General features: G+C 45.7%; 1 protein-coding gene across 1 annotated transcript in view; it reads right to left on the bottom strand.

Moving 5' to 3' along the window:
- The window catches only part of LOC147097348 (protein mono-ADP-ribosyltransferase PARP6), a 121,830-nt gene extending 113,902 nt beyond the window's left edge, over positions 1-7,928 (bottom strand). Inside the window, exon 1 of the mRNA XM_085972238.1 lies at positions 7,748-7,928. The gene's annotated coding sequence lies outside the window, so the exon portion shown is untranslated. The remainder of the gene's footprint in view (positions 1-7,747) is intronic.
- Between the last annotated feature and the right edge of the window lie 3,217 nt (positions 7,929-11,145).

Genomic DNA, 11,145 nt, shown 5'->3' with positions numbered 1-11,145 from the left:
TCTTCTCAAGGGCAATTGGGGATGGGCAATAAATGCTGGCATTGCCAGCGACGCCCACATCCCATAAAAACAAATTTTTAAAAAAGTACAACAATCCACCTTTGGGAGGGGAGGGGGGGAATTTTACGGTGACCATCAACTGATGATTACTGAGCACCTCTGGGGGCAGCTGCAGAGACACATCTGGACCCAGGATCATTCTACACTTTTCCTTCCCCACTATGGATGAAGATTGGGGAGCCAAGTGTGATGTCAGAGAAAAAGTGAGACAGGAACCTGCTGCAACATAACACACGCTTTGATATTTATCTTTTATGTTAATTCATTTGCAATTACAACAAAAGTTAATTTCAAATTACAGTAAAAATCTACTTTAAAAAACACAATTTCGTTCCTTCGTCGCAATATTTGAAGCATCTACAAAAGTGTGTTATGTTGCAGACTGTGTGTGTGCAAGAGGTAGTCACCTCGGGCAACTAACAGCCATCCAGACACAGAAGGGTTGTGGATGTGAAAGACTTATAGTGAAATGGGTTTCGGCAGCAGCAATCCAATATTTGGAACGAAGACACCAGCCTTCTCCTGATCAAGAACAACTTGTATTTGTATAGCGCCTTTAACGTAGCAAAACGTCCCAAGGCGCCGCACAGGAGTATTTTAAGACAAAAAAATTTGACACCGAGCCACAATGATAAATTAGGGCAGGTGACCAAAAGCTTGGTCAAAGAGGTAGGTTTTAAGGAGCGTCTTAAAGGAGGAAAGAGAGGTAGCGAGGCGGAGCGGTTTAGGCAGGGAATTCCAGAGCTTAGGGCCCAGGCAACAGAAGGCACGGCCACCAAAGGTTGAGCGATTATAATCGGGGATGCTCAAGAGGGCAGAATTAGAGGAGCGCAGATATCTCGGGGGGTTGTGGGGCTGAAGGAGATTATAGAGATAGGGAGGGGCGAGGCCATGGAGGGATTTGAAAACAAGGATGAGAATTTTGAAATCGAGGCGCTGCTTAACCGGGAGCCAATGTAGCTCAGCGAGCACAGGGGAGATGGGCGAACGGGACTTGGTGCGAGTTAGGATACGGGCAGCCGAGTTTTGGATGAAGGAGGGTGACAAGTATGTTTTTGGACCATTGTGAGAAACGATCTCACAGCATCCCTAAATGCCGACTATGAAAAATGCATGTCTGCTGGCAATAATGATAAAGTGTCGTACAATGAAGGCAAACCAGCAGCAATGACCTTTTCACACTTGCGAAGCAGTGGACAAGCCACTAAATCTTCATAAATTTAGAAGAGTCCGGGAGCCGAGCTGTGGAATCTGAAATTTTGGCTAAAAGTAGCTCAACGTGAAGCCAGTTTGTGCGCCAAGGCTGTGCGACTGCTGGTTAATAGCATCATGAAGTAACGCACAGACTTTTTTTCTGGGGGAGGCCAGCCCCCTCCCCAGTACTCGAAATAGGCCCAGAACGTGACAGCGCCTCACAGCTCGGAAGAATGATGTGCCTATGGCTCGGAAGACCTCATAGGAGGTCCCTAAGAAGTTGCATAACTTAACAAAGGAAGACAAGGTAAGGAAAGGTACTGTAAAGTAACAAAGGACATGAGAGGAAATTATAATTGTAAAAGATACCTGTAAAAACAACAGCCATAGGGAAATGTTAGCAAGAACCAAATAAGGTATTGGAGTATAAAAGCAGGGAAGTCCTGCTACAACTGTACAGGGTATTGGTGAGCCCACACCTTGAGTACTGCGTACAGTTTTGGTCTCCTTATTTAAGGAAGGGTATACTTGCATTGGAGGCAGTTCAGAGATGATTCACTAGGTTAATTCCAGAGATGAGGGGGTTGACTTATGAAGAAAGGTTGAGCAGGTTGGGCCTATACTCATTGGAATTTAGGAGAATGAGAGGGGATCGTATTGAAACGTATAAGATACTGAGGGGGCTCGACAAGATAGATGCAGAGAGGATGTTTCCCCTCGTGGGGAAATCTAGAACTCAGGGGCATAGCTTCAGAATAAAGGGTCGCCCTTTTAGAACTGAAATGAGGAGGAATTTCTTCTCTCAGAGGGTCATAAATCTGTGGAATTCTCTGCCCCAGAGAGCTGTGGAGGCTGGGTCATTAAATACATTTAAGGTGGAGATAGACAGATTTTTGCAAGATAAGAGAGTGAAGGGTTATGGGGAGCAGGCAGGGAAGTGGCTTTGAGCCCAAGATCAGCCACGATCTTATTGAATGGTGGAGCAGGCTCGAGGGGCCAAGTGGCCTATTCCTGCTTCTATTTCTTATGTTCTTATGTAAGGTATTGAGTGATGGAAACTGCGAGGTTATGCAAGTCACACGATACGCACCATGATGGGAGAGTGAGTACACTGCAGGAAGGAACTTCCATGGGCCACATCATCCTGTCTCAATCCCCACAGCTCCTATGCTTAAAGGCAAGACTTCCGTGTCATAAAAACATGGAAATAGTCAACTTCCAAATGTATATATCCAAATATTGACACTGCATCAGCAAACAGCGATAGATTTATGTGGGAAGGAGTGTTTAGAAGGAATTGGGTCCGTGAAGATTTGCACCCAACTTCAGAAGATGGTCTGGGTAGTTTTGGAAGAGTCCAGCATTGAGATATGTAACTCAATCTCTCATGAGTGATACACTGGAGCACCGCAAACAGCTACTGAACACATGCCAGTGACATCTACAGTGGAGGCCTCAGTTATGCAGCTTCTCATCACAGCAGGAGCATCTTTTGTGAAATCTGGGTTTTGATACAGTCACGATCAACCCTGCTTGGGTAATTACACAGGATATACGGCACAGAAACAGGCCATTCGGCCCAACCAGTCCATGCCGGCGATTATGCTCCACTCGAGCCTCCTCCCGTCTTTCCTCATCTAAGTCTATCAGCATAACCCTCTATTCCCTTCTCCCTCATATGCTTGTCTAGCCTCCCCTTAAATGTATCTATACTATTCGCTTCAACCACTCCCTGTGGTAGCGAGTTCCACATTCTCACCACTCTCTGGGTAAAGAAGTTTCTTCTGAATTCCCTACTGGATTTCTTGGTGACTATCTTATATTGATGGCCTCTAGTTATGCTCTTCCCCACAAGTGGAAACATTCTCTCTCTATCCACTCTATCAAAATGCTTTCATAATTTTAAAGACCTCTATTAGGTCAACCCTCAGCCTTCTTTTTTCAAAAGAAAAGAGACCCAGCCTGTTCATCCTTTCCTGATATGTATACTGATGTAAGAAAACTACTAGGCACTTGGTCTAAGCATTAAACAAAGCTTTAATCAACTGTTTTACAACATGGAGATCTAGTTGTGTCCTTCACTGGTTCCTGTTAAAGAATGTCCTGAGCAAGCTGGGCCCATGCCCAAGTATTTATACTCTCCCTGGACAGCGCCACCCGCAGGCTGCCCAGTATTATTTCATAAGTCATTTCCACATGAATGACAAGATTCATGTCATATACCCTCGCATTTCTGGTATCATCCTTGTAAATCTTCTCTGCACCCTCTCCAGTGCCTCTATATCCTTTTTTTATAATATGGCGACCAGAACTGTAATCATGAGGGAAGGATTCTTAAAGCTTTATAAATGCCCCAAAGCTCAATGGACATTTAGAGGAGATGCCCCACCAGCAGTGGCACGCACGGAGTCGCTCAGGTAGCCCTGGCCATCATTGGTTGTCCATGATCGTTCTGTGCCATCACGTGGCCTTGCGCAAGTGACAATAGCTGCCGCCTCTAAAAGCATTGAGATCACGGCAACTTCAGCACTGAAGCAGGTCCATCCGCGAATAAATCTGCACCCCCTGCAGCTTTGCATTTGGCTGTGCGGCCAACCAGCAGTGCTGCTCCTTCAGTTAGAGAAGCACTTGGTGGCGGGGCTCATTGGCAATCAGCACAGAGGTGCTCACGACGCACAAGGGGCAAGCGCGGCAGCAGAACACATTGAACACAACAAGCGCTGCCCAACTCAATGAAACAAAATCATAGTTGCTACACTTGGCAATCTGTCATTCTTTCATTGTGCAGGAAATGAAGTGTCATAGAGTCATAGAGTTATACAGCACAGAAAGAGGCCCTTCGGCCCATCGTGTCCGCGCCGGCCATCAAGCCCTGTCTATTCTGATCCCATTTTCCAGCACTTGGTCCGTAGCCTTGTATGCTATGGCGTTTCAAGTGCTCATCTAAATGCTTCTTGAATGTTGTGAGGGTTCCTGCCTCTACCACCCTTTCAGGCAGTGAGTTCCAGATTCCAACCACCCTCTGGGTGAAAAAGTTTTTCCTCAAATTCCCTCTAAATCTCCTGCCCCTTACCTTGAAACTATGCCCCCTGGTTATTGACCCTTCTACTAAGGGGAAAAGTTCCTTTCAAGTGTCAGTTGTCTGATTGTCAAAACAACCCAAGCATATGCGGCACGCAGCAAAATTAATCAGGAGCGGCCAATAGCAGTTCCGTGACTGTAAATACATTCAAAAGGAAATAATGGCTCCCAAATGCAGAGCTCACTGGAAGAACAAGGGCAATGAGATGCCCATATACCTGTCTTCACACTTGCCCTGGCTGATCTACTGTTGGTTCCGCCAGTGATGTATGCAGAGGTTTGCGAGACATGTTGTCTCATTGGCTGCTAAATCCTAAATGAGAACACTGTGGTCTATTGGCGCTAGTAGGTTGAGATTTATCCAGATTAATGGGAACGTGGACTTCAAATTAAAATGAGACCACCAAGGTTCCATGTGCACACACCTATGGTGGCCCAGAAAGCCCAGGCCTTGGACAACCCCGACTTAATGTAAAGAAGAATTTAGCACATGGTTTAACTATCCCTCTGCTTGTGATTCTTGGCAAAGCAGTAGACACGAGTGAAGGGTGGTGGAATATAGGGAGAAAGAGCTGACGGATTATTCCTCCGTATTTAGCGCTGCTCTGAACATTCCTGCCCCACGCCCCACCCCAAAAATAGGAGCAGAAAACTCGTCAATAGTTGTATACAAAGGCCAATTGAACTTGTTACGCTCTTGTTAATGGTCATGGGCGAAGGACTCGCACAGCCAAGGAGGTACTTCAATGGGTGACTATTTAACTCCAGGTCAGACTTGACATTGGGAAGGGTAATGAAGGCGCACAGAGCTTCAGTTATCTCCTTAATAGAGGCAGAGTGACTGCTTCCTGATCGATAGCTGTCTGGACGTGCGCTGTGGCAGGAAAAACTGGAGGCAGTGGCGTGCTTCACTGCCAGTGTGAATGGTTGATTGTCCCTGGGGGTCTACATGGAACCAATGGCAGGCCTCACTCACAACCCCCTCACTCAGCCTGAGCCTCCTCAGGCATTGCTTCTCCATCATTCCCAGTTAGTTCAGTGTGGAGAGTCTGCTTTCCATGGTACAGGAAACTCTCGTTTAAACGGCACCTAAATATCCGGAATTCTCTATTAACCGGCAAAATTCTCACTCCAAAAACAACACCTCAATAGCCAGCAATGTTGCCGAGTCCGAGTCTCCCGCGGTGGCCGAGTTAGTCAGTGGGGGTAGTTCTCCAAACTGCCACTAATCAGCTTCTTGGCGCTGTCGGAAGTCGGAACACCTCAATACCCCTGTAACAGGTGTCTGACTCTCCCGCGCTGCCGGTAGTCTCTTCTGATCCGCCATTTTACAGGGGTACTGTGTGTCTCCCACGCTGCTGGTAGTCATTGCATTGCATTACCCTCAGCTGGCAGTACTGTACTTAATCAAGCATCTTCCACCATCCATTTAACACAACATTCTGTAGGTGAGTACCCAATTACTATATACTGCACATCTCTTGATTTTTTAAATTTTTCTTTGTTAAAAATAGCCTCGGTAGATAACCCTCTCCATCATCCGGAATTTTTGATCAACCGGCAACACGCCGGTCCCGTCGGTGCCGGATACCAAAGAGTTTCCTGTAGTAGTTGCTGAGACTCAAATTTCCAATGGCCTCCACACTCTGGGTCCTTCCTCTCCTCCTCCAGCACCTACAACTCCACCACGATAAGCCAGGCAATGGCCCATACACTCAAGTCTTTGGTCAAAATATCCTGCACTAATCACTGCTGTCCTGCTGTTCCCAAGTGTACGCTCACCAAGGCCAAGTCTGACCTGGGGTCAAATACTCACCTGTTGAAATGCCTCCTTGGCTGTGCGAGTCCTTCGCTAGTGACCTTTAACAAGGCCGCAACAAGTTCAATTGGCCATTTTGTTATTACTATTGACGTGTTTTTTTTTTGCTCTTGTTTTGAGAAGAGGGAGGGTGGGAATGCTCAGAGTCACAATAGATACGGAGGAACAGCCTGGTGGCACTTCCTCCCAATATCCCGCCACTCTTTCCTCGTAGCTGCTTCTTTGCTGAGAAGCATAAGCTGAGGAATGGCGGCCCCGATGAGTACACAATGAACAATCCACTTCGCAAATAGTTAAACCATGTGACAAATTCTTATTTGCATTAAATCAAGGTTGCCCAAGCTCTAGTCTTTGTGTGCCACATAGGTGTGGAGCCTTGGAGGGGGGAGTCCTTTTAAGTTGGAATCCCTGTACCCATTCGTCTGCATATATCTCAAATTGCTGATTTAGGATCTATCCACCAATAAGACAACAGGACGAATAACAGCCCTTTCCAAACCTCCAGGCCTACGAAATTCGAACAGAACCAACTGCTGAACAAGAAACAGAAGCTCAGATAGCACTGAATTGCCCGGGATTTGCACACTAGATTTCCAGGGCTCAAGAGATTGCCACCCGTTGGCTAGCCCTACATTAAATGGTGGTGGCCCTGTAATCTGTGCGTTGGACAGGAGGGCCATTCTGGGTGCACGTAAACACGACACACAGGTACAAATTGTGCTGGATTACCACAAACACTGAATTCATAAACCTGTGCAAATTTTCATAATTCTCTCGCTTCAGATTTTAAATTGAAATTAATAATTCATTCAAACAAAATGATTTTAAACCAATACAATTAGATTTCATTAGCATAATATAGCCACTGCACGGGATTAAAAATTGGGCCCGAAAGCCTAATTGACAAAATCAAATGATGTGCGTTTTACTGTAAAGGTAATTACAAGTCCCGATCTGTTGTTACAACAATAGACTTGCTCAGTCAATAAAATCAATACATTGCATGACCCAATCCAGAAACACAAAATTCCTTTTCTTTCTCCCACCGCCAACCAACCCCCCCCCCACCCCCAACACCTATTAAATCTTGCTCAGAAAAGATGACTTTACATCCGTGCCATTTTAATACTAATTTATAAAACTAAAGTGCAAAAGCAACGGACAGCTCTGTCGCTAAGGCCGCATTTGCCGATTACTTTTTCCCTTCTATTTTCCGTCCGACCGGCAGCAGCCAGGCCCAGTAGCTCCCCAGTCGGGGAGAAAGGGAATGCAAATATTGAGAGGGACGAGAACCGCACAGTATGTCACCCTTTGGAGCTCAAAACAACTGGTTGGCTAAGGGTGTTCGGTCTGGTTAAATTAAGCAACTATCAACAAAGCACGCACACACACACAAAAAAACATTGTTTTAATGCATGTACGCACAGAATTTGCAGATATTAAATTGTAACAAAGGGAAGGACTGGGTGGGGGAGTATTTGACTTGGAACAGTCTGGGAGGTGGGTTTAATGCTGTTCAGCGGCAGTGCCTGTTGTCATTGTTTGATTAAAGGAGCTCATACTGCTGTGAAAAGTAACAATAAAGGTACTCACTGTGGCCAAGGATGTTGAGGATCTGGTTTCCCCCCCCACCCCCACCTCCCAGTATGCTGGCTTTGTATCACTGTGACAGGAGAGATGCTGGAAAGGAAAAGCAGGAACCGAGAGACGGATAGGGATGAATCTTGAGCTCTGTGTTCTCCCAGCTCTTGTATTTAGCTGTACTCTGAGCTGCACAGTGGCACTGTTAGCTTCGGGCATGCTCTGTGCTGAGCGAGTCACGTGACTGCCAGTTGAATGACCTACCAAACCCGAGCCATATAAAGGCACCAGCAAGACAACATTGAGGGGGATCTGATTTTTCCATGGCATTGTGTACCGAGTCCATCTAATTAATTGTCTTTCACTCAGTTTTATACCCGACGTGCAGTCTGCCGGGCTGTCTGTTTTTAACAGCTGGTATATCACTGAAAATATCTCTTGTTTTTAAAATTATTTGTGGTAGAACTGTGTCGTATGGAGTATTTAACAGTGAGATAACAGAGACAGTCTGGGAGCCACCCTCAGGAACTCCTGTTGCAATCTCGCTCATTAAATGATCCTTTGATTGAAATGGCCACATTGTGCCTGATGCGTTTTATATGGCTGTTACAGATCTGCATTTTAAATGTTCAAATAAAAGTTTTATTCACTTAAATGTAAAGTACCGGTAGAAAACTCAGGTTAAAGTACTTTTTGGGATCCTCGCTTCAACTAGAAAGCCTGCTTGGTTTAATATTTACTAGATTTTGTCGTTTCAAAGAAAATCAGAAGAACATAAGAACATAAGAAGTAGGAGCAGGAGTAGGCCATACGGCCCCTCGGGCCTGCTCCGCCATTCAATAGGATCATGGCTGATCCGAACCTAGACTCACGTCCACTTCCCTGCCCTCTCCCCGTAACCCCAAATTCCCTTATCTGCTAGGAAACTGTCTATCTCCATTTTAAATTTATTTAATGTTGCAGCTTCCACAGCTCTCTGGGGTAGCAAATTCCATAGATTTACTACCCTCTGAGTGAAGAAGTTTCTCCTCATCATGATCTCATCCATAGCCTCCGCCCTTTCTCTCCCTGTTTGAACCTCTTTTTTGTCTCTCCCTATTTAAAACAATGGTCATTGCTTCTCTGGATTCTCCTCTTTGGATTCTCCTAGGTGTCAGACGTGGCTCAGTGGGTATCACACTCGAAGGTTGTGGGTTCAAGCCCCACTCCAGGAGACGGGTAGAATAAAAATCTTAGCTGAGACTCCAGTGCGGAACTGAGGGAGCGCTGCACAGTTGGATGAGATGTTGAAATCAAGACGCTAAGGGGGAAAAATTTGGTTGGTTAGCATCTCCTGTTAGTGCCTCCGGGGGGGCGCTCACGGGGCGCTAGGAACTTAGCGCCCGGGCACGGTGATGTTAGCGCCACTCGCGAAATTGACCAGTCATTTTGCGGCGGTGTTAAACACTACCGCCACGATCTCCTGTGCCCACAGATCATGACGTTAGCCAAGCGTGCAACGCCCCGGTAGCGCCCCAGACCGGATATTGAGTCGCGCCCCCTGCCTTAGTGCCTGTCGCTAGGAACGACAGGTAGAGGGGAACTTTTTCAAGTCGGGAAGGGGCTGGGGGAGTGCTATTTAAAGGCGGGCACTTCCTGCCTTTTCTTATCGGCAAAATTATTGGTTTTAATGCTGTCCTAAGGAGTTTTGGCCCTCAGCACCACTTTTGAGGTTCCTAAGTGCCGAGCTCTTTCCCTGGGCCTATCCATTAGTGCTTCCAACACAATTGCTTTTGAGGTCTCTCCAGGCCAGGATTCAAGGCTGCAATGAGCAGGGAGTGGCTGGCCAGCAAGATGGCCCCTCCCCTTTAAGAACTGGACGGCGCCAGTCTGTCTGGCTTCCATGGTAACGGACATCATCTGAGCTTCGGTAGCGTTCTGAGATAGCGCCTCGCTCCCTGACGTTTGCGCCTTAAGAGAGATGCTTAGCGCTCCAATCACCTCCAGGGGCGATAGAGGCGAATTTTGCAGTCAGAGGCGATAATTAACGCCGGGCGCTAAACTTTGCGCCCGGCCGATATTAGCGCCCCAAAATGGGAAATACCGAATTTTTCCTCCTAAATCACTGAGCACTAACTCATGTTTTCCTGGACGTAGAGCTCCTTACCTCTCTCAGACTGCACTGCTCCCTAAAATATACCGACTTTTAAAAATACAAACTCGATGTAACCTGAATAATGACTGGTTTCATCTTCTCTCCTACTGTGTTAAAAGTTGGTGGTGTTTTTTACGATGGAGTTTGGCTTTCACCAAGGTTTCTCAATGTCTATCTGTCTACCTGTACTATATTAAGATTTTACGTCAATGCATACCACACATCATACTTTGTTGCAGATGCAAAATGATCCTTAAAAAAAAGGAAAGATTATTTTTTTAAAGTTACTTAATGCTGGTATTTCTGACCTGGAGCTGAAACTGACCAGCAATTTACAATTTGCTAAATTTCCCAGGCTAAACAGCGATTAAACTCTGAATAACCCGAGTTTGTGTTTCCTAAACAACTTTGAGACTTTGTTGCCTTAAAAGGATGCCTCCACCTCAGCAAAATAACACATTGTGCATAAACCGGCAGGCTTTTTAAGATGACCTAGTACCTGACTGACCATGAACAGGGCCACAGGAGATCCACCCGTAATATATTAAAAATGGGACGTCACTGTGCATGGAGGGCTTGCTCCACATCGTACTGTGTTAGAGATGTAAAGCAATTCCGAGTTGCTACCTCAAACTGATATTCCAATCTGCGAAGTTTCCTGATCCACACTTTAGTGCAATCTACCTCAGAGAGGAATTGATAAGGATTGGAGGTCCAACCAGTTTTTGCCTGCCCCTCCAATGGACCCACGGGAGAGTGGAGGCAAAGGACAATGGCCAAGGTATTCCGATCCCTACGGGTGTGTACGCGCTGTGTACCCACCCATAGGGACATCGGAAATGCTGGTTTCAGGCATGCACAGCGCGTGCGCTGAAAACTGGCATTTCTGATTTGTCAAGAATCCCCTCAACAGATCGGACGCCTGCCCTGGAGAAGGGCCTCTGCGGGTGGAGAGTTCCGCTTTCTGGAGGCCCTCCGCCCGCAGAAAATTTTACAATTCTTACACCTGGTAAAAGCAGGTGTAAGGCCTGCTTTTACCAGGATAAGGGTTGAAAAAAGTTTTTAAAATTTTTTTTCGCAGATTTATCATTTAAAAATACTTTTAAAAAAAAGGTAAGTTTATTTTTAGCTGCATATTTAACTTTATATTTTTTTTCAAAAATTTAAATTTTTGTTTAAAGTATTTAATTTATTGTAATTTCAAGTCATTTTAAAAATGTGATTTAAAAAAAAAAAATTATTTAAAGTTTTACTATGTTTTGGGGGGTGATCTCCA

The sequence above is a fragment of the Somniosus microcephalus genome, chromosome 32 (assembly GCF_052327205.1).
Source record: "Somniosus microcephalus isolate GS21.2 chromosome 32, FLI_Smic_1.0, whole genome shotgun sequence".
Lineage (NCBI taxonomy): Eukaryota > Metazoa > Chordata > Chondrichthyes > Squaliformes > Somniosidae > Somniosus > Somniosus microcephalus.
The sequence above is the reverse complement of the archived record's forward strand: the minus strand, read 5'-3'. Positions and strand labels throughout refer to the sequence as shown.